This window comes from Ranitomeya variabilis, chromosome 2 (assembly GCF_051348905.1).
Source record: "Ranitomeya variabilis isolate aRanVar5 chromosome 2, aRanVar5.hap1, whole genome shotgun sequence".
In the NCBI taxonomy this organism is placed as follows: Eukaryota; Metazoa; Chordata; class Amphibia; order Anura; family Dendrobatidae; genus Ranitomeya; species Ranitomeya variabilis.
Genome location: NC_135233.1, coordinates 1069145845 through 1069169197, shown reverse-complemented (window position 1 = coordinate 1069169197; position 23353 = coordinate 1069145845). Strand labels below are relative to the sequence as shown.

The following is a 23353-nucleotide window of genomic DNA, read 5'->3' as shown; positions in this document are numbered from 1 at the left end:
AATCAGAATACGGTCAAAAGGTCAGCAGCGGAATATCAGAAGCAAAGGGGTAGTCTGAACACAGTCCAAAGGTCAGAGCAGCAGATCAGACCTTATAGCACAGGGAACAGGCAAACACACACCAGGGAGCACAAGCTTAGAACAAGCTTTTGGCTGGCCGTAATCTGGGACAGACAGCTCAGGCAATTACCAAGAACATGGAGCACCTATGGAAGTCTCAGCCCCCTGCCAGACTCAGATAGGTCAACCGAGCTGTCAATCATAGCCCTGACAGCTCAGCACACGATAGGATGACAGAGCTGTCCATCACTGAGTCCCAGACACTATGAGCGGAGGAATCATGACAACTGCTCCCTATGTACAAGAATATAACTACTATAATACTGTTCCTATGTACAAGAATATAACTACTATAATACTGCCCCTATGTACAAGAATATAACTACTATAATACTGCCCCCTATGTACAAGAATATAACTACTATAATACTGTTCCTATGTACAAGAATATAACTACTATAATACTGCTCCCTATGTACAAGAATATAACTACTATAATACTGCCCCCTATGTACAAGAATATAACTACTATAATACTGCTCCCTATGTACAAGAATATAACTACCATAATACTGCCCCCTATGTACAAGTATATAACTACTATAATACTGCCCCTATGTACAAGAATATAACTACAATAATACTGCCCCCATGTACAAGAATATAACTACTATAATACTGCCCCTATGTACAAGAATATAACTACAATAATACTGCTCCTATGTACAAGATTCTAACTACTATAATACTGCCCCTATGTACAAGAATAGAACTACTATAATACTGATCTATGTACAAGAATATAACTACTATAATACTGCCCTTATGTACAAGAATATAACGACTATAATACTGATCTATGTACAAGAATATAACTACTATAACACTGCCCTTATGTACAAGAATATAACGACTATAATACTGATCTATGTACAAGAATATAACTACTATAACACTGCCCCTATGTACAAGAATATAACTACTATAATACTGCTCCCTATGTACAAGAATATAACTACTATAATACTGCTCCTATGTACAAGAATATAACTACTATAATACTGCTCCTATGTACAAGAATATAACTACTATAATACTGCTCCTATGTACAAGAATATAACTACTATAATACTGCCCCTATGTACAAGAATATAACTACTATAATACTGCTCCTATGTACAAGAATATAACTACTATAATACTGCTCCTATGTACAAGAATATAACTACTATAATACTGCCCCTATGTACAAGAATATAACTACTATAATACTGCCCCTATGTACAAGAATATAACTACTATAATACTGCTCCTATGTACAAGAATATAACTACTATAATACTGCTCCTATGTACACGAATATAACTACTATAATACTGCTCCTATGTATAAGAATATAACTACTATAATACTGCTCCTATGTACAAGAATATAACTACTATAATACTGCTCCTATGTACAAGAATATAACTACTATAATACTGCTCCTATGTACAAGAATATAACTACTATAATACTGCTCCTATATACAAGAATATAACTACTATAATACTGCCCCTATGTACAAGAATATAACTACTATAATACTGCTCCTATGTACAAGAATATAACTACTATAATACTGCCCCTATGCACGAGAATATAACTACTATAATACTGCTCCTTATGTACAAGAATATAACTACTATAATACTGCCCCCTATGTACAAGAATATAACTACTATAATACTGCTCCTATGTACAAGAATATAACTACTATAATACTGCTCCTATGTACAAGAATATAACTACTATAATACTGCTCCTATGTACAAGAATATAACTACTATAATACTGCCCCTATGTACAAGAATATAACTACTATAATACTGCTCCTATGTACAAGAATATAACTACTATAATACTGCCCCTATGTACAAGAATATAACTACTATAATACTGCTCCTATGTACAAGAATATAACTACTATAATACTGCTCCTATGTACACGAATATAACTACTATAATACTGCTCCTATGTATAAGAATATAACTACTATAATACTGCTCCTATGTACAAGAATATAACTACTATAATACTGCTCCTATGTACAAGAATATAACTACTATAATACTGCTCCTATGTACAAGAATATAACTACTATAATACTGCTCCTATATACAAGAATATAACTACTATAATACTGCCCCTATGTACAAGAATATAACTACTATAATACTGCTCCTATGTACAAGAATATAACTACTATAATACTGCCCCTATGCACGAGAATATAACTACTATAATACTGCTCCTTATGTACAAGAATATAACTACTATAATACTGCCCCCTATGTACAAGAATATAACTACTATAATACTGCTCCTATGTACAAGAATATAACTACTATAATACTGCTCCTATGTACAAGAATATAACTACTATAATACTGCTCCTATGTACAAGAATATAACTACTATAATACTGCTCCTATGTACAAGAATATAACTACTATAATACTGCTCCTATGTACAAGAATATAACTACTATAATACTGTCAACTCTGCATATGAAAATAAGTGGCTTAATCCATATAAAAACATCTCATTTTCTAGTATTAAACTGTAAATCTCAGCACAAGTTTGGGTAAAAAAAAGAGCAAAACAAATTTTCAACTTTTTAAGTAAGTTTTCCTTTAAAGAGAATCTGTCAGCAGGTGTACATTCTAACAGCAGCATAATGTAGGTGCAACCAATCAGCGAAGCATGATTTAAATCCCGCGCCAATGTCGCTGATTGGTCGCAGCCGGCCGGGCGCGACCAATCAGCAAAGCGTGGTTTAAATCCAGCGCCAATTCGCAGCCGGACAACGCCTGTCGCTGATTGGACGCGACCAATCAGCGACGCGGGATTTCCGTTGCAGACAGACAGACAAACAGATGGAAGTGACCCTTAGACGATTATATAGATAGATAAAAAGGATTAACAGAGAAACTGACTACTCTGGACAATGATAGAAAAAACTTAGCACTCAGTAGTGAGGAAAACTATTTTGCTTCTTTTTATTATTAATGCATCCAGACAAAATTAACAAATAAACGTTTTCGGTCCGGCAAAGGACCTTCATCAGACAATTCTTTAGTGTGAACTGGATGTAGAAGCAATCTAAGAAGGTATAAGGAGCGTCCACAGATTATATAACAGCCTGCTGCAATAGGTATGATCTGAGATATGGAACACCAATCACACAAGGAGGATAAGGCTGTGTGCACACGTTGCTGATTTTAAGTTTTTTTCGCGTTTTTTCCCGATAAAAACGCTATAAAACCGCAAAAAAAAGCATACAATATGCATCCCATCATTTAGAATGAATTCCGCATGTTTTGTGCACATGATGTGTTTTTTTCCGCGAAAAAAACGCATCGCGGTAAAAAACGCAGCATGTTCATTAATTTTGCGTTTTTTTTGCGGATTTCCCACTATAAAATGCATTGGGAAATGTCTGGAAAAAACAAATCAAAAACGCACCAAAAAACGTGGCAAAAACGCGCAAAAAACGCATGGGGATTTCTTGCAGAAAATTTCAGGTTTTTCTCAGGAATTTTCTGCAAGAATTCCTGAACGTGTGCACATAGCCTAAAGCGCCGGGGTATGTGGCAACATCAGTTGCAGAGGCAAAGCGCTGTGTCCGGATCAGTGAGGAGGAAGCGTGTGTGACGGGGTGTACGGCAGAGCAAGAAGGGACAACAGGCCAAGGGATGATTCGACAGATTTATTATCAAGAACGCTGGAACAACACATGCAGGTAGATCTACAGAGTCCACAATTAGTCCAACGGAACAGGTTCGGGGGCACCTCCCGATAATCCTTGTGCCAGCTAACAAAGCAATAGTCCACACGAGTCCAAGGGATCCCAAAACAATCCCACGAACGGCGAGATATGTCCTCAGCTCAAGTCTCGCCCCGTTCGCTTCCGCAGTCACAGATGGACGTGGGGTCTTGCCTCGGCTAAGAATCCCCACTCCTTCTCCTTCAAGGGTCAACTCACATCTGATCTCAAAAATAAGAATGGATTGTCTGAGCTCCTGGGATCAGCCCATGAAGGGGGTAGGGGTCACACCTTCTATTCAATGGTTGGGTCCACCAGAAGATTCTAGACTGGTCGGCTCTGCTTAGTCTATCCAGTATGTGCATTTGACTAGCCACCTGCTGTGAGGAAGAATGGCTATTCCGTCACTAGTGGTGTTGACAAAGCTTAATTACATTATAGCTTAGGGCTGCAAGTATTGGGGAAAGGAGACAGGTTAAGTTACATACATCCCATGACATTGCAAAGTGTACAGTAAATACAACCAAAGAGAAGTCGCACCACAACATGACATATTATACAAAATACAGGACAGGGAAAAAAAGTACATATCATGACAGCGTGGCAACATGCCATGCAGCAGGAGGCTGGACAATGAGATGGCTCAGCTTAGTGGATGGAAGCAATCCTTTTGAAGAAGTCTGGTTAAGGTTGATCACGCCTACACTGATATGTATCTTCCTTAGCATTGGACACACCAAGTTTTACCCACACACCTCGCATTGATGACTCAAAGGGCTGGTCATGGGATGTGGCTTCAGTTTCAGAAGATTATGATATTCGCAACATTCACAATATCTTCACTCCTGACGATCAAAGGAGTTCGATATCACCGTCATATTTTTACTGCGATTTTTAGCTTTCCATAGATAGGAAACAAAGCATGGCTGCTTCAGCTATCTGGTCACTATTGATTTGCATATGCTTTTAGGCATATGTCACAGTTATGAAAAAATATTCATATTCTTCCCCTATTAGTCCTGAAGTTTAAAATGCACGTCCCATCAATATCGGATCTATACAAACCTCAATATTCATAACTTCCCATCGGCACCAAACCGAATGGCTGAAGATGTAATGTTTCCTTTCAAAGCAGGATATGCTTCCTGGGCTCAAAAGAGACTTCTCCACTTCTCCATCTACATGCAAACACATGTCCCTTTATAATCTGGACCTCAGAAAAGATCTTTTCTGTTTAATTACCTGTACTCTGTGGGGAGTCTTAATTTGTTTTTTCACTTCTCAGCCATTCATCATTTCCTCACTTCCCATATGTCAACTGTGCAATTCTACTTCAAAAAGGTTTAGATGGTAAGCTCTTTTCTCCTTGAGAGATTCTGTGTGAGAGAGGAGGGGGGTGAATGCCCCCTCCCTGGAGATTGGTTATGGATTTTAATGTTTTCTACAACAACAGTGTACACAGACAACTGTCAATCAGTGTGGTTGCACAGTGCTCAGCATTTGAGCACTGCTACATCTGCATCGTAACAGAGATTCTGTAAAAATGCCAGCAAGCAGCTCAGTAATTGATCCAATTGGAATCAGCACTTACATTATGCTGCTCTCAGACAACATAGCAAAAACTTGCTGACAAATTCCCTTTTAAGAAAATCTTCAATCTTGTAACACCATGTTTTAATCATTAGATAGGTGGTACAATTTTTCCTGTTTGCAGTCACCACTAGGGGGAGCATAATAGCTTACTGCATACTGTTATCCACTTGTATTATATGTATATACAGTATTCAGTAAACTCATAGTCTCCCCCTAGTGGTGGCTGAAGGCAGCCAGAATTGTGTCTTTTATCTATGACTATACTGGGGACATGAAGCTTCTAGAAAACTATATTACGAAATTAAGGACATAAAAAAATGTCAGATCCATTCTAGAATTTGCTGATGTAGTCTTATCCATGAAGCCCACACACCATCTGAAGGCATGCGGCAACGCATGGCAGATATTGTGCCGCTCAGGCCTTATTAATCTGCGTGGTCAATTGTATCAATGAAGCAATCATCATTCCGTCCAACGTGAATGTTCTATCGCTATGGTAACAATATGAAACCTTGATGCGTGTGATCCGAGGAAAATGTCCTAATCTGGCCATTTGTATTCCAGAACCGTTTGCTGCTCGGCTCTTTTTCCTTTCACTATAGATGCTGGTAGGGACAATCACCCATGGAGAAACCAGCCCGGCTTGTAAGAACGCATAAGGGGATAATCACATGCTTATTAACTGCAATGGCAAGAAGTGATGAAGCAGCAGTGGCGGGTGAGGCGCAGCAGACAGGTGTTTGTCTTAAACATATTTTTTATTTTGACTGTGTTTTTTAATATCACAATCTTTTATTCGAGGGATTGTCTGGGACTTTGACATTGAAGTCCTATCATTTTATATCAATTCTATTCATTCGAATGGGGAGCGGACATGGAGTACCCAGCCGCGGCCGCTGTTCAGCTCCGCAAATGAGCAATTCTGGCCGCCACTGGCACCGTTAACAGAAGTTGCGCCCCCACCGATCAGATAGCGATGAGGTCAAACCCCTGTAAATTATAAAATTAGAAATCTTGCAGTTTTCACACTGGCCGCTGAGGCTTTATTAGACTTCCTGACCTTTAAAAATGAGTTTACAGCAGGTTCCTTATCATCAGAGCCAGGATGGCAATGACAGGTTAGTCCTCTATACACAGCTGATAACACAGGATCCACCAATCGGTGATGTCACAATTGACCCTGCTCTCCCTCCCTTCACAATGACCTTTGCACACGCTCTTTAGATGCTTCAATACAAAAGATAGGGTCAGATTCTGTTCATTGGAGCTAATATATATCTGTTTTTCCTAAAACAATCCAACAATCAAAACAGGCAATGTCACAGTTTCCTTTGCTCCCCCTCCCTTCATAATGACCTTTGCACTTGCTCTTTAGATGCTTCAATACAAAGCATAGGGTCGGGTTCTGTTCACTGTAGATAATATATATCTGTTGTTTCCTAACACAATCCAACAATCAAAACAGGGAATGTCACAGTCTCCCCTGCTTCCCCTCCCATCACAATGATCTTTGCACACGCTCTTTAGATGCTTCAATACAAAAGACAAGGTCAAGTTATGTTCATTGCAGCTAATATGCAAGTGTTTCCTAAAACAATCCAACAATCACAACGGGCGACTTCGCAGCTGACTCTGCTCCCTACACAATGATCTTTGCATGCCCTCTTTAGATGTGTAAGTAAAAAAGACAGGGTCAAATTCTGTTCACTGCTGCTAATGTACATGTGTTGTTTCCTGAAACAACAGGAAGTTAGAGTCTAAATTAATCGTAGTGGCCAATGTGAGAACTGCAAGATTTATAATTCTTATTGATCTTATCTACATGGATATCAAGCAATATGGTGAATAAATGGGCCAAGAGTCATGGTAATGGGGTTAAAGAAACTCACAGCTCTTCTCTGGATGGCATTTACGTACTTATAAAGGGAGCCCTTTATACTTTTTTTTTTTAAAGGGAAACTGTCATTAATAATATACATATGAAATCCGAGGTTCTGCAGGATAGGAAAGGGAAACACATTTCCAACAATACCCGTTCAGCTGTTATCCAGGGCTAAAAAACCCCAAAATTAATGTTCTGACCCTATGCAAATTAGGCCTGCAAGTGCACTAGTGGGTGTATGAGCGCACTTGTGGTCCTCAGCTCCTCTTTGCATCCCCACTGCGGCGCGGCACCCACTTCTTGATTGACATCGGAGACAGAGGCTCTGGTGAAGGACGTCATCTCTGCTCTCCTGTCAGTCAAGAAGCGAGTACGGCACTGGTGAGGAGCGATAAACAGGAACCAAAGACCACAAGTGCACCGATATGCCCACCCAGTGCACTTGCAGGCCTAATTTGCATCAGATTAAAAAGTGAATTTCTTCGCGAGTTTGATCCAAATAAATGAGCAAAGTAGGACATGTCGATCCGCAGAATAAAAAGGGAGAAACTTGTGGAACGTAATGTGACACCTGACACTTTTGTTGAGTGGTCGGAATGGTCGCCATATCCCAATCTTTGATGACCTACAGAAGGTCAGTGCCAGCTGCCAAGAAAAGTTCCTCAAAATTCAAAAGAGAAGAAATATATCACCGCTGCTCAAAACATCTCGCGCAGTGGGTGACGCATGTGCAGATTATGAACAAAGGGGATAACTCGGAGATGTGACTTTCTCGGGTTGGCCTTAGTGGTTGCCTTTAGTTAATAAAATTTCACAAAGTTTTAGTCTACAATCTGCATTCATTTTCAGACCCATTCAGCCTGATCCAAGTTTCAGATTTTCTCTTGTGGAAACATCCATAGCCTGTTTTCTCTGCTCTCAAAACCACTGTATATACTTTCTTCCCTCAACACTGCTGATTTGTATGCCACACCACCTCCTTCCTGAAACCACACAAGCTTTCTCCCCTCTCCACAGTGGAGATCTATATACAACCCCCTCCTAGTCCCTCCTGCTACCTCTATCACCAAGGGAAGAGAGGGTGTGCAAAGTAAAATAGGCGGCAGGTTACTGACGGATCAGAGACCGGTCATTCAAAAGGAGGATGAATAAGTGACCAGAGCACCAAGAAAAGACCCTGCCCACAGCCCGCCGCGAGGCGCGAAGGTATCCTTACATCAAAACTTCACACAAAGATCACACAAAAACCACAAGACGGATTTCTTCACCGCAGGTATCATTTTAATCAGCACCAATATGGCTATGTGTGTACTTACTAAGGACAAAGAGTCCTGGGAGTGATGACCCGGCCCCCGCAGAGCCCTGATCTCACATCATCCAGTAGTTCTGGGATCACATGTAGAGACAGAAGGATCCGCACAAGCCTCATACACAGAAGATCTGGGGTCAGTTCTCCAAGATGTTTGGAACCAACCTCCCTGCAGAGAACCTTCAAACACTGAGTAAGCCACAAGTTCCGAGAAGAACAGATGACGTCATAGGGCGGTCACCAAATACTGATTCCATTTAGTTTTCTCTTTTTGCTCCTTCGATTTGCATTTCGTTGATTGTTAAAAATAATCTATTAACACTTCTATTTTTAAAAACTTGCAGCAATTTTTTCCTCACCTGCCTAAAACTTTTGCACAATGCTGTACATGTTTGTGTACATGTAATGTGTATGTGTCTATGTGCATGTATCCTGTATGTTTCTGCATGAAATAGGTCTAAAAGTCCGTAATTTATACATGAGACTCACAGGAGGGGACAATATAGAAACAGTAAATATATCCATATGCATCATATAGGAAAACAGCCGTGTGCTGGAGACGGAGCAGGGAGGACGCGCGGACGGACGCCATCTTCTGGATGGTAATACGGCTGCATGACGGTCACTGATTGCAGCATAAATAATAATAAAAAACGACTAATCAAAGGACGGCCTCACTGAGCACGCTCCTAATCACTTCATTAAAATAAGATTGCGGCACGCTAATTATAAGCCATGGCATCAGCAGCAATTAAAGGGAATCTTCACTTCTAAGAAACTGTTGTCCACAATGTAGAGGACGAAAAATGAAGGTGTTTGCCATGTCTAGATACTTACATGAAGCCTTTCGTTTTGTTGACAGGACGGGCAGGGTCAGGAGGTAAGGGGCCAATATCAGAAAACTGCTAATAACCAGGTGAATGCCACCGGCAAGGCTAAACAATGCTATAAAGCACAACAACAAAGCACACTACAGATGGGCATCATCATACAACTTTAGTCCTCAGATTATTTTCATTTTAGCTTATATTTGGTGCATGGTATCTGCATGGCGTCCTTCCTGCTGTCCATAAAGAACTGTGATTCCCAAAGTTTGGCCCTTACGGCCCCCAACAGATCATGTTTTCAGGATTTCCATAGTATCGCAGTAACGCTACCGCCGGTAAGATTGTCAGGGAGCTGTGCATCATGCTGTCAGATGTCAGCGTAACCCCGCAGCTGTGACTGTGACCCGCAGCGGTGACATGTGGTAAAAAGCTTACTGCAGGTGTGGCCTGATGAGACTACTCCTCCCATCAGCCTACGTCTGCTGTCACTGATAACAGTGACAGCAGGTGCCGCTGATGGGAGACGTAGTCTCATCAGCCGACGCCTGTGCTCACAGTTTAAAAAAGGAAAATAATTACATACATATTCAAATAAAAAAACATTATACTCACCTTAACGCCAATCCCCTATGCCCTTGTCTCCTAGAATATACTACAATCAATGTCAATATACTACGTGACTGGGCAATAAACTACGTGGCTGGGCAATATACTACGTGGCTGGGCAACATACTACGTGAATGGCCAATATACTATGTGGCTGGGCAATATACTACGTGGCTGGGCAACATACTACGTGAATGGCCAATATACTATGTGGCTGGGCAATATACTACGTGGACATGCATATTCTAGAATACCCGATGCGGAGGGACTAATTGGACTGTGCCCGTCGCTGATTGGTCGCAGCAGCCATGACAGGCAGCTGCCGAGACCAATCAGATACGCGGGATTTCCGTTACGGAAGTTGAGGACAGAAAGGAAGGAAGTACCCCTTAGACAATTATATATGTAGATTTTTTATTTTAATTCTTTTTTTAACAGGGATATGATGCCCACATTGCTATATACTACGTGGGCTGTGCAATATACTACGTGGCCATACATATTCTAGAATACCCGATACGTTAGAATCGGGCCACCATCTAGTTCACTATAATAAGGCAGCAGAGTTGATTCCCTGCCACAGGTAAGAATACAGGTTACAATAAGCCCTATGGTAACACATACTCGCAGTAGTAGTCTCCAGACTTCATTCTGCTCAGTATTAGGTGATACAATTACGGTACATTAACATTAACAGAATTAATTTCAGCCCAGTTTTTCAGCCTCTACAACCGTCACGGTTTCTTATGTGGCCCCTCCGGAAAATAAATTGCCCACCCCTGTTCTAGATAGTGTGCTGAAAAGTGTAAACGGTCATTTATCTAGTAATCTTCAGTGGCGGGTGAGGACACCATTGCAGTTTTCTGGATGGACCGGAATCAGGATCATCATAACACATGTAGGGCATGTGCACACGTTAAGTGTTTGTTGCCCACATTTCTGCATCAGAAACGTGTCTCTTGGCAGGAAAAACGCTGCATCAAAAACCTGCAGTTTCGTGTTCATGTTTGAGCCTTTTTTTTTTTTTTTTACATTCTTCCCCCCCCCCCCCCGAGTCATTAGAATAGGTGAAAAATGCTGAAATAATGGACATGCTGCAGACATGAAACTGCATCAAATCTGCAAGGGAGAAATTAACATTTCAGAAATTTCACTCACTTTGCCGGAACAGTAAAATGCTACATTTTTCATTGGAAAAAAAAAACTGCAGCAAAAACGCGATGTGTGATCATACCCATACGGCAAAACACTCTCGTTCTCCTCGAAACTCTGCCAGCCTGATACACTACGTCTCCCAGTAATACAGTCCTGATTCTGCAGGACAGGGAGCGTCGCGGACCTGTGATGTAGATAATGGCGGCCACTGGTGCAGGTATATTCTGATCTTATCCTCGCCCCGTACGATTATCTCCAGGAGCTGCAGAGTAATTATCATACATGTCATGGGGTGAGGAGGCGCATGACACAACCAGAGTACGCCCGCACCGGGGCCACAGCCGCCATGTCACACGCATTCATTAGGAACAGCTTAAACATATATTTAGTTTTATTTCACGCCGGAAATATCCAGAGAAATGGAGGATCGTCACCTGGAGTCCGGCCATTGTGACTACATCGAGCGTGGAAGCAAAGAGCAAGAAGTGGGCAGACGTGAATCACAGGAATCAATATATGGCAGATACTGGGACCTGTACGAGAGGCTGCACACATCAGGACACTAGAGTAGGACCCCAAAACGGAGGCCATGGGGGGCCGAACATAATGCTAGAATAACATCAATGACTAGTATTGATGGAACGAAACAGATACATAAGATAGATAGACAGATAGATGATAGATAGATAGATAATAGATAGATAGATAGATAGATAGATAGATAATAGATAGATAGATAGATAGATAGATAATAGATAGATAATAGATAGATGATAGATAAATAGATAGATGTTAGATAGATAGATCATTTCATATGTATCCCCGATGGAGGACCAACAGTCCCAGCAAGACATGACAACCCATATGTAATGCACTATGCTGGGACCATCCAGAAAGTTCTAAGAAAAAACAAAGAAACGACTCCTCCTTTTCCGCCTCCAAAAAAGTTCACTTCATCGGATGTACCGATGTAGCAGAGGTGAGTTTGTCCGTCCTGACACCTCCATGTGTTGCACTCAGACACTAACATAGCAGACGATATCCGGCACACTCGGCTCTGCTACATCCTTACATTACATCCTTACACAGAACGGTTGTAGCAAGACACATGTCCATCAAGTCCAACCAAGGGGGTGGGAAAGGGTTAGGGAAGGGGTAGAGGTGCGTCCATGATGTGTGACCCCGCAGTATGGACGGTCGGGGTGAACACATTGTCAGGACTTACCTGTACGCTGTGGTTGGTGAATACCTCCATGTCTGCCACACACGCCACCAATGCGGTGATATCGAAGTCCACAGTACGGACCGGCATGTCCCCCCTGGGTTATAAGGGCAATATTGGGGTCGGCAGGTCCTCGGGCTCCGGAGCGTGCAGGGGGTTGGTGCAGCCGTGCCGCTCTCTGCCTTGTGATCACACAGCAGCCCGGCTCTCGCCCAGCAGTGACATCACCGGCAGCGCTGACATAAGCCTCATCTATTCTCTGAAGCCTTTTATCTGCAGGCAGTGCAGCGGAGCAAACACAATGCGACTATGTACTAAGGGGTCAGATCAATCCTCGCCGGCCACCAACAGGGCAGCTCCGACCTGACTGCGGCCACTCCGTGCCAGGGGGCACATCAAACAATGCCGGGGAATAGCAATGTAAAGACGCTGTGGAGCTGTGCATTTTTTGGGGGGTGTTTATTCCGTATAGTTTTCTGTGGCGAGCATGAAAAAAAAATGCATGTAAAAGAAAACGCGGTTGTGTCTTTAAGGGGAATCTGTCAGCAGGATTTCACTCCCAATACTATTTATATGAGCATGTAGCTCTTTAAAAGACATTTCCAGCAATACCTTTATATGGCCAGTCCGTTTCTCCATTACTGAGAAATCAGCATTTTAATTTATATGCAAATAAGGCTGAAGTGCTATGGTAGATCTGAAGCCTCTGTCACTCCGGCTCTATTCCCCGCCCTGTGGAACCTCCTCTTGCTTGACTGAAAGCCTATATACTGTGTGACTTCAGGCAAAGGAGAAATCAGTCAAGCAAGAGGAGGCAGTAGTGGGCGGGGAATAGAGCTGGAGTGACAGAGGCTTCAGATCTACCATAGCTCTTCAGCCTCATGTGCATGTCAATTCAAAATATGATTTCTTAGTCATGGAGGAACGGACTGGCCATGTAAAGATATTGCTGGACTTATCTCTGAAAGAGCTACATACTCAAATATTTTGGGGAAAGAAATCCTGCTGACAGATTCTCTTTAAATTCAAAATCAAAGATTTTCTGTGCTAAAATAATCATCTGCACAAAAAAAAATACATTAGATAAAAGGGCAAATGCATAAAAAAAACCACAATAATCAGAGAAGATAGATCAGCTGCCGAGCTGTGATTGGCTGTGTCTGAGAGGGAGTGAAAGGGCACGCCCCCAGAGAAGACTCTGAAGAAACGCCCAGTTGGACAGCAGAGCAGAGGTTTCACATACTGCGCTCCAAATGCAACAAATGCTAATATCTTTGCAATGGAGTGACGCACCGTAAAATGGAAAAGTGCAGCCGAATCGGGGAAGCTCAGGGATTTTTATAAAGTATTTAACTACATTTTTTTTTTGCACAAATAACAGGGTCGTTTTAAATGATCTGCTGCTAATGACTTACTGCCAGATACCACAGAACACTTCCAGAGATCTTATGGACTCCATGCCTTCACAGGACAGAGCTGTTTTGGCGTCACAGCTCTAATTGTTTCTATGAGCCACACTAAATTGTGGTATTTTCTATAATACCCCACATAAGGGGAAGGTCGATCCGCCTGAGAGCCGACAGAAAGGCAGCATAAAACAATACAAAATTACAAATCAGTAAAGTATTAGCATAAGACTTATTACTGAAAGCCCAGGAGGCAATAAAAATGAGCGACGATCCATCCCCCACCCGATTCCTGTATATACCGCTCGTTATCAATGGTGAACAAGTGGCAACTGAAAGCCGCTCACGTACGGTACATTGCTCGGAGTTGTTAAGCCCAGAAAAGGGCACTGCGCCTTCTCAGCTGGCAGAAAGGTTAATTGCTTCTCGAACCCACAGCAAATTCATCAGCACACAGTAAAGAGCTGAGTACGCGGCTGCTCAACAAAGAACGTCAGCTGTTATCACCGTGAATGCAATGGGGACCGCTCTCACGGAAGAAGAAAGACGTGGGGAAGAGCCAATAAAAAATGTGAAGTTCTGCACCAGATATAACCAACAGTAAGTACGGCAGGGTGAGGAAAAATCCTGTTTTAACGGCTAACATTTCTCCTTGTGGAGGGTGACATGCATGAAATGCCAGAGTAAGGAGACTTATAGGCCGTGCAATGCTCCTCTAGGAAATTAAATATGCAAACTGTCTTTTCAAAGAGGAAGAGGATTAGAACGCTAATGCCACAAAATGGAGGAAGCAATCCTAAAGTCAATATCGACCCTTTAACCAGGGCTGTGGAGTCGGAGTCGGTATAAAATGGACCGATTCCGACTCCTAAAATATATAATAAATTGGGTTCAGTGCTGTACATGTTTTCACAGTAAATTTGTGAAAGTTATGAAATGTCCTATAAATGTCTGTTCTGTTCCTGATCTAAGGATCTCGGCTTTTTGTTGAGATGAATCTGTGCTGCACTTTACGTACATGCTCAGCAGTGACCAGTGCTGTGGAGTCTGAGTCGTAGAGTCAGAAGTTAGGGAAATGGAGGAGTCAGTGTCGATGGTTTGGTTTACCGACTTCACGGCCCTGCTTTGAACGAGCCTTGCCACATGAATTAGGATAACCAGATATTCTATTTGCAGACACGTGTTTCAGGGTGTTTGCCCCTTCTTAGTGCAAAACAAGAAATTAGATTTGGCTGTATAAGAGACCTCCGACTCTGGCTTGTTAAAGGGTCAATATTGGCTTTTAGGATTGCTACTTCCGGTTAGCGGCATTGGAGTTTTAGTCCTCTTCCTTTTTTTCCCCTTTTTGAACAGGCAATTTGCATATTTAATTTCCCAGAGCAGCACTGCATGGAGTATAAGTCTCGTTACATTGGTATATCAGGCATGTCACTCTCCACAAGGAGACACATTACTCCTTAGATCCCAGCCACAGGCCTCTTATACAGCCAAATCAGATCTCATGCTTTGCACTGAGGAGGGGCAAACAACCCGAAACACGTCCGGTAATAGAGTATCTGGTTTAGCTTTTATCCCGTCATGTAGCAAGGCTCATTAAGAGTACATTGCCAGGGTCACGATTTGCTGCGTCAAAAACATCAATGCATAGTCAAACATGCATTGGCCAGATGTTACAGCATAGTGGATTGGATTTCTAGAAATCCCTTGTCCTTTGTGCATCTATGTGCACCTGCGGATCACCCGCGGACACTGACATGCAGAGCGTCTTTCAAATCCGCAACATGACAATTTCTCTTGCGGAGATGCTAGTCTTCACAAACAGAAATTTCCACAATAGAATGTATTTGGATGTGGTAAAACAATTGCCGACTCAGACTCAAGTGATTCCCGGCATGCGTATCTGTATTATACAGATCATATACTTTTCACATCTGGGAGTTTGCTACTATTTTAGCCATCTTACCAAAGCAGAGCCTTGGACCCAGAACACTTCCTAAAGATAAAAGTTTATACGTGTCCTTTATGTCTATATCTAACATCACATTTTCATCAGATCTAAATAGATTATAATGTTCACCAATCAGATCTCGATAATCACTTGAGTCTGAGTTGGCAAGTGTTTTATTTGTAGGGGATAATAAGGGAAGAAATTTTACTGGAATGGGACTGGTAACAAGAAGAAATGTTCCTGTGATCCTTGGAAGCTGTAACAGTGGAAGATTACAGTAACAGACTGTGATTCGTAAGAGGGTGATAACAAGAGGAAAAGCTCCTGTATCTCCTTCCCCATGTTACTGGAGGCTGTAAAAGAGGGAGATGACAGAAACAGGCTGTGATTGGCAAGAGGGTAATAACATGAGGAAAAGCTCCTGTATCTCTGCAGGTTACTGCAGGTTATAAAAGAGGAAGATGACAGAAAGAGCCTGTGATTGGTAAGAGGGTGATAACATGAGGAAAAGCTCCTGTATCTCCTTCCCCATGTTACTGGAGGCTGTAAAAGAGGGAGATTACAGAAACAGGCTGTGATTGGCAAGAGGGTAATAACATGAGGAAAAGCTCCTGTATCTCTCCAGGTTCAAAAGAGGAAGATGACAGAAAGAGCCTGTGATTGGTAAGAGGGTGATAACATGAGGAAAAGCTCTTGTATCTCATTCACCATGCTACTGTAGGTTGTAAAAGAGGAAAATTATCTAAACAGCCTGTGATTGGTAAGAAGATGATAACATGAGGAAAAGCTCCTGTAACTCCTTCTCCAGGTTACTGCAGGTTATAAAAGAGGGAGATGACAGAGAGAGCCTGTGATTGGTAAAGAGGGTGATAACATGAGGAAAAGCTGTTGTATTCCCTTCCCCAGGTTACTGGAGGTTGTATAAAGTTGCAGAAGCGTTTGTTAAATAATGATTAAGGGGAACATATCAAGTAATTTTTTATGATAAAAGAAATGTGCATGTCATTTTTATATCAGACGTATTACAATTTTCACTCGGATCACAGAGCTATGAGTAACTGATAACATATATACACTATACACTGTTTACAGCTATCTTTGTAAAACTCACAGACATATGTTATTGAGACATTTTCTGTGCAAAATCCTTTTTTCTTACATATGCAGATCACTAGATCCCCAGTGATCAGCCAGAACTCAGCAGAAGGTGTTCAACTTCTCTGCAGCGCTTCCACTGGAAAAATGAGGCATTACACAGCCCTTATGTAAATCAATGGGCTTGTCTGTGTAAAGCACTGATTGGGCAGGTCATCAAACAAAAATGTGTAATCAATAAATTACTTAATATTCAAATTTGATTATATGATAAATATATTATAAAACTGTTTAATAAAGCCCTTTTTATTATTTTTCAAATCACAAATTATATCTCAAAAAGAAATGACCAAAAAATGCAATTTTCACATTGGCCACTAGGACTAATATTAGACCTCAACTTCCTGTTTGCAGATGCACATTAGCAGCAATAGGCGGACTCGGACCACATTTGTTTCTGAGCATGCAAGGGCACAGGTGATTGTGACAGGAGGAGGAGGTGAGCTGTGACATCACCTATTGTGAATGGTGGATCCTGGGTTATCTACTGTATATAGGGGTGTTATCAGTCATTGTACAGGAGGAGGAGGTGAGCTGTGACATCACCTTTGTGAATGGTGGATCCTGTGTTATCTACTGTATATAGAGGAGTTATCAGTCATTGTACAGGAGGAGGAGGGGGAGGCGAGCTGTGACATCACCTATTGTGAATGGTGGATCCTGTGCTATCTACTGTATACAGAGGTGTTATCAGTCATTGTACAGGAGGAGGTGAGCTGTGACATCTAGTGTGAATGGTGCATCCTGTGTTATCTACTGTATATAGAGGTGTTATCACTCATTGTACAGGAGGAGGAAGTGAGCTGTGACATCACTTATTGTGATTGGTGGATCCTGTGTTCTCTACTGTATATAGGTGTTATCAGTCATTGTACAGGAGGAGGAGGAGGTGAGCTGTGACATCACCTATTGTGAATGGTGGATCCTGTGTTATCTACTGTATATAGAGGTGTTATCAGTCATTGTACAGGAGGAGGAGGAAGAGGTGTGCTGTGAGGGGTACTGTGGCAAAGGTTATTGTCTGTAGTTCTCAATGATCATACTAGTCAAAGGAGCATAAAAGGTAGTGGGTTTGAACCTGTGATGACCCATAGAGGCGAAACATTCTTGAGCACGGTGACTGGTGCAACCCACAGGCTGCAGTGGGTAGGCCATACAGTAGAAAGTAGCACCACTGGGACCGGGGTGGGACATGTATGGAAGACTGTGGACTTAGAGCATCCCGAATCCCGGTTGGACACCTACGGTGGTTGAGGGTATGGAAAGGTCATTGACTGTTAGTGCAATCTAACAGAGGAAAGAGGGGAACCTCATAGTGACCAAGTGACCCCATAAAAGCAAAAAAAAAAAAAGTGTCCGACATCTACAACCTACTCCTGACAGGCAGGGAATATATAAAACAGGATAAAACCGTACAGGGAAGTCTTCACCTTTCGCTAGAGGAAACATTTAACCTTGTGGTCGGTTTGGTAGTTGAGAAGGACGACAACATAAATCAGAAGGTATTTTTACATTTCCCAAGTCTTCAGGGAGGCGAAAGCGGCTGTGCTGTCAGAAATCACAAGCAGCGACGCTCAAAAGGAGACGACCGGGACTTCGTCATTGGCTTTCAAAACGCAAGAGTAGCGTCTGACGCCATTAAATCTTAGGAGACCCTGTGATAGCGTGCATGACCGGCATCGGAACGCAGAAGCGCAATCCCTGGAGGTTTCACGTCAGGACACATTTGGCACAAAAAAACTGTGTTCCCTTTGTATTTAGGAATGTCAAGACGTCAGCCAACTCTCAGGTCAGATGGAGCAGAGCTAAGTAGGTTCATTTGTGTACTGAGATCATCAGTTTAGGCTGAATTCAGACATTTGGGAAACCAGAGATGAGAAGACGGAGACAGCTCATTACCATCTCTGCCTTCCTGATCGCTGGGTGAGCGCCACGTGTGCAGGTCAGGATGCAGTGCTTCCTTCTCCGGGCCAGATCATACGATCACCGGGTGTCACACCAGCTCTATAGTGCAGGCAGGAGGTTGGATTTGCCCCGTAAATGTAATTTGTCAGCCAATAGAGACATGGGAAATCAGCAATAAAAAGATAGATATAGGTCTAATGGTATAATGTTCCCCAAAGATCTTTTTTTGACATGGAGGAAACAAATAAATAAAACAAGAATAAAATAATAATAAAAGAAGCCACCAATCCAAACCGCTGTTTATAACCCCCCAAAAATATATAGTATATCCCATATATAAAAACAATTGCTACAGAAAAGAGGACATTTTAAACATATGTTAGTAATATTTTGTGGTCTTAAAAATGTTTGAAACCTTTTTAAAAACCACACGCACATATACACAAACATAGACACCCACACACATATAGACATATACGACCACACAAACACCCACAGACATATGCAAACTCATATATACAAAGCTATATACATACACATATATACACACATACGCACAAAGATAACACACTGCTCAAAAAAATAAAGAGAACACTAAAATCCCACATCCTAGATATCACTGAATGAAATATTCCAGTTGTAAATCTTTATTCATTACATAGTGGAATGTGTTGAGAACAATAAAACCTAAAAATGATCAACGTAAATCACAACTAATATCCCACGGAGGTCTGGAGTTGGAATGATGCTCAAAATCAAAGTGGAAAATTAAGTTACAGGCTGATCCAACTTCAGTGGAAATGCCTCAAGACAAGGAAAAGATACTCAGTATTGTGTGTGGCCTCCACGTGCCTGTATGACCGCCCTACAATGCCTGGGCATGCTCCTGATGAGGCGGCGGATGGTCTCCTGAGGGATCTCCTCTCTTACAGTAAACAGGTTTACAGTGACACACTGGTACAGAGGGGAGAGGACCCTGTCCTTGCAGACTTACATTCTATGGGATAGAATGGGATGGGATTCTATGGGATTTATTGAGCGTGTCTTGATAATTGCCAATAATTTCCATCTATTGTCTATTCCATTTGCACAACAGCATGTGAAGTTGATTGTCAGTGTTGCTTCCTAAGTGGACAGTTTGATTTCACAGAAGTTTGATTTGCTTGGAGTTACATTCTGTTTTTCAAGTGTTCCCTTTATTTTTTTGAGCAGTGTACATACACACATATACACACATGCACGCGCACATATACATACACACATATAGAGTTCTGTGAAAGTGTTTGCCCCCTTCCTATTCTTTTGCATGTTTTTCACACTTAAATGTTTCAGATCACCAAACAAATTTAAATATTAGACAAAGATAACGCAAGTAATGACAAAATACAGTTTAGAAATGAAGATCTTTATTATTAAGGGAAAGAGAAATCCAAACCTACAGGGCCCTGTGTGAAAAAGTGATTGCCCCCTAAGCCCAATAACTGATTGGGCCACCCATAGAAGCAACAACTGCAATCAAGTGTTTGTGGTAACTGGCAATGAGTCTTTTACAACGCTGTGGATGAATTTTGGCCCACTCATCTTTGCAGAATTGTTGTAATTCAGCCACATTGGAGGGATTCCGAGCAAGAATCGCCTTTTTAAAGGTCATGCCACAGCATCTCAATCAGATTAAGGTCAGGAGTTTGACTAGGCCACTCCAAAGTCTTTTTTTTTTTTTTCTTAAGCTATTTAGAGGTGGAATGCTGGTGTGTTTTGGATCATTGTCCTGCTGCATAGCCCAAGTGCGTTTCAGCTAGAGGTCACGAACAGATGGCCGGACATTCTCCTTCAGGATTTTTCGGTAGACAGCAGAATTCATGGTTCCATTTACCACAGCAAGTCTTCTAGGTTCTGAAGCAGTAAAACAGCCCCAGACCATCACACTACCACCACCACCATATTTTACTGTTGGCATGATGTTCCTTTTCTGAAATGCTGTGTTACTTCTACTTCAGATCCAATGGGACATGGATGTTCCAAAACTTTAAACTTTTGTCTCGCCAGTCCACAGAGTATTCTACCAAAAGTCTTGGAGATCAGCAACATGTTTTCTGGAAAAACTGAGAAGAGCCTTTATGTTCTTCTTATTGCTCAGCAGTGGTTTTCATCTTGGAATTCTGCCCTGCAGGCAATTTTTGACCAGTCTCTTTCCTAAGGTGGAGTCATGAACACTAACCCTAACTGAGGCAAGTGAGGAATGTTGTTATTTGAATGTTGTTGTGGGGTCTTTTGTGACCTCTTGGATGAATAATCGCTGCGCTCTTAGGGCAATTTTGGTTGTCCGGCCACTCCTGGGAAGGTTCATCACTCATCCATGTTTTCGCCATTTGTGAATAATGGTTCTCTCACTGTTGTTCGCTGGAGTCCTAAAGATTTAGAAAAGGATTTAAAACCTTTTCCAGTCTGATAGATCTCTATTTTGTTTCTCATTTGTTCCAGAATTTCTTTGTATTGAAACATGATGTCTAGCTTTTGAGGATCTTTTGGTCTACTTCACTTTGTCATGCAGGTTCTATTTACCGTATTTTTCTGACTATAAGATGCACTTTTTCCCAAAAAAATTTGGGAGGAAAATGGGGGGTCCTTCTTAAAGTACGAATGTAGGCTTACCGCAAGGGTTGCGGCAGTGGTGTAGCAGCGGAAACGGTGGCTGCAGAGATGTGGCGATGCTGCAGCGGTGGGCGGTGCGGAGTGCACCTGAGCAGGGTCCTTCCTCAGGATCCTGGCGGCAGAAATATGGCCAAGTGCATCATCTGTTTCCTGCATGTTCCTGAAGCCGTGGGCCGCCAAAGGCTTCAGGAAAAGGGTGTGTGCGCAGATTGAGATCTCGGCAGCACTAGGCTTGAAGAAAATGGCCGCCGACATCTCAATCTGCGCATGTGCAGCCTCTGGCGGCCATTTTCCTGAAGCCTCCGGCAGCCCACAGGTTCTGGATCATGGCCAACCGGTGATGCATTCAGCTCTGCTCACCGTGGACATCCGGTCGCGGTGTCGCCAAATGTGGCGCCAGCATCCTGAGGGACCCTGCTCCATGATCCGCAGCATCACACCCCGGGACTGCAGCATTGCCCAACTTCTGCCACCGCCGGCATCCTGAGGAAGGGACCCTGCTCCATGTTTTACCTCACCGCCGACACCGGACCCGCAGCATCACACTCCGGGACTGCAGCATTGCCCCTCTTCTGCCGCTGGATTCCTGAGGAAGGGACCCTCCCTTCTGTGACTCCGCTGTACCACCGCCGGCCCTCAGGTAAGATACCTTAAAATTCGGACAATAAGACGGACCCCCATCGTATAAAGATATTTTTTCTGCTATTTTCCACCCCAAAATTTGGGGTGTGTCTTATGGTCCGATGCGTCTTATAGTCCGAAAAATACGGTAAGTGATTTCTTGATTGAGAACAGGTATGGCAATAATCAGACCTTCGTGTGGCTAGGGAATTTTAACTCAGCTTCCCAAAGATGTGATAAACCTCAGTTATTTTATGTTTGGGGGAGGAGTAGGGGCAATCACTTTTTCACACAGGGCCCTGTAGGTTTGGATTTCATTTTCCCTTAATAATGTTGAAGTTTGAGCTTTTCTTTTCTCTTCTTTTCAATCAGCATTGCTATTTGAGGGCTTGTTGTTGGTGGGATCGGCTATAGTTTTGAATGTCACTATTCACTTTACTATAAAAAAAATACTAAACAGAAAATAATTCCATGTTAAGTGAGTTAATAAAAAAAAAAAAAAAAAAGTACTTCTGACATCGTTTTTTGTCCTTTTTTTTACGGCGTTTATTGTTCAGTAAAAATTACCTGGCAGCACGATTCTCTGGGTTAGTACGATTACACGATGCCAAACTTGTATACTTTTCATAGATTAGTGAAGGTTTTTTTTTTTTTGTAATAAAAATGTGGTTTGTACAGTCGCTTACTAGGACTTGTATAACTTTTTTTTTCCTGTAATTATCGGACATTTTGATCACTTTTTATTCCTTTTTTATGCAAAAGATAATTGAATAATGTTAATTCAGGCCTTTATATTTTACCTTTTCTTTTTTTTTTTCTTCTTTTTGCATTTATCATATGCGCTGATTTATTGAGGATTCAAACTTTTATATTTTTATAAGCTTTTTTACATTAACTTTCAATAATTTTCTTTTCCTTAGTTTCCGGGAAAGAATGTGAACCTTACAAGTTATTGAAGTATATAGCAAAAAATGATAAACTCCTATTGAACTGGTTTAACTATTCATTTTTACGGAGCACAGGGACATATTTTTTTTTTACATTTTTATTTTTCACTTTTGGGGCTAAAAATTTATTTTTCCAATTTCATTTAATTTCAAACTTTGCACTTTTTTTTGTGGTCTGTGATCATAAATCAGCTGAGAGGAGGTCACAAAATGACAAATAAAAAGGGTTATGAGTTCTCCCATTGGACTGTCAAAT

The 23353-nt window shown here is 41.7% G+C and overlaps 1 protein-coding gene across 3 annotated transcripts in view; it reads right to left on the bottom strand.

Annotated features, from left to right (window-relative positions):
- RCAN2 (regulator of calcineurin 2) overlaps nt 1-23353 on the bottom strand; it is a 73880-nt gene that overhangs the window by 28511 nt on the left and 22016 nt on the right. The window contains exon 1 of one of the 3 annotated variants that reach the window (XR_013221991.1): nt 12467-12681. The exons of the other annotated variants lie outside the window; for them this stretch is intronic. The gene's annotated coding sequence lies outside the window, so the exon portion shown is untranslated. Of the gene's footprint in view, nt 1-12466; nt 12682-23353 lie in introns of those variants that run through there. 3 annotated transcript variants of the gene reach the window in all.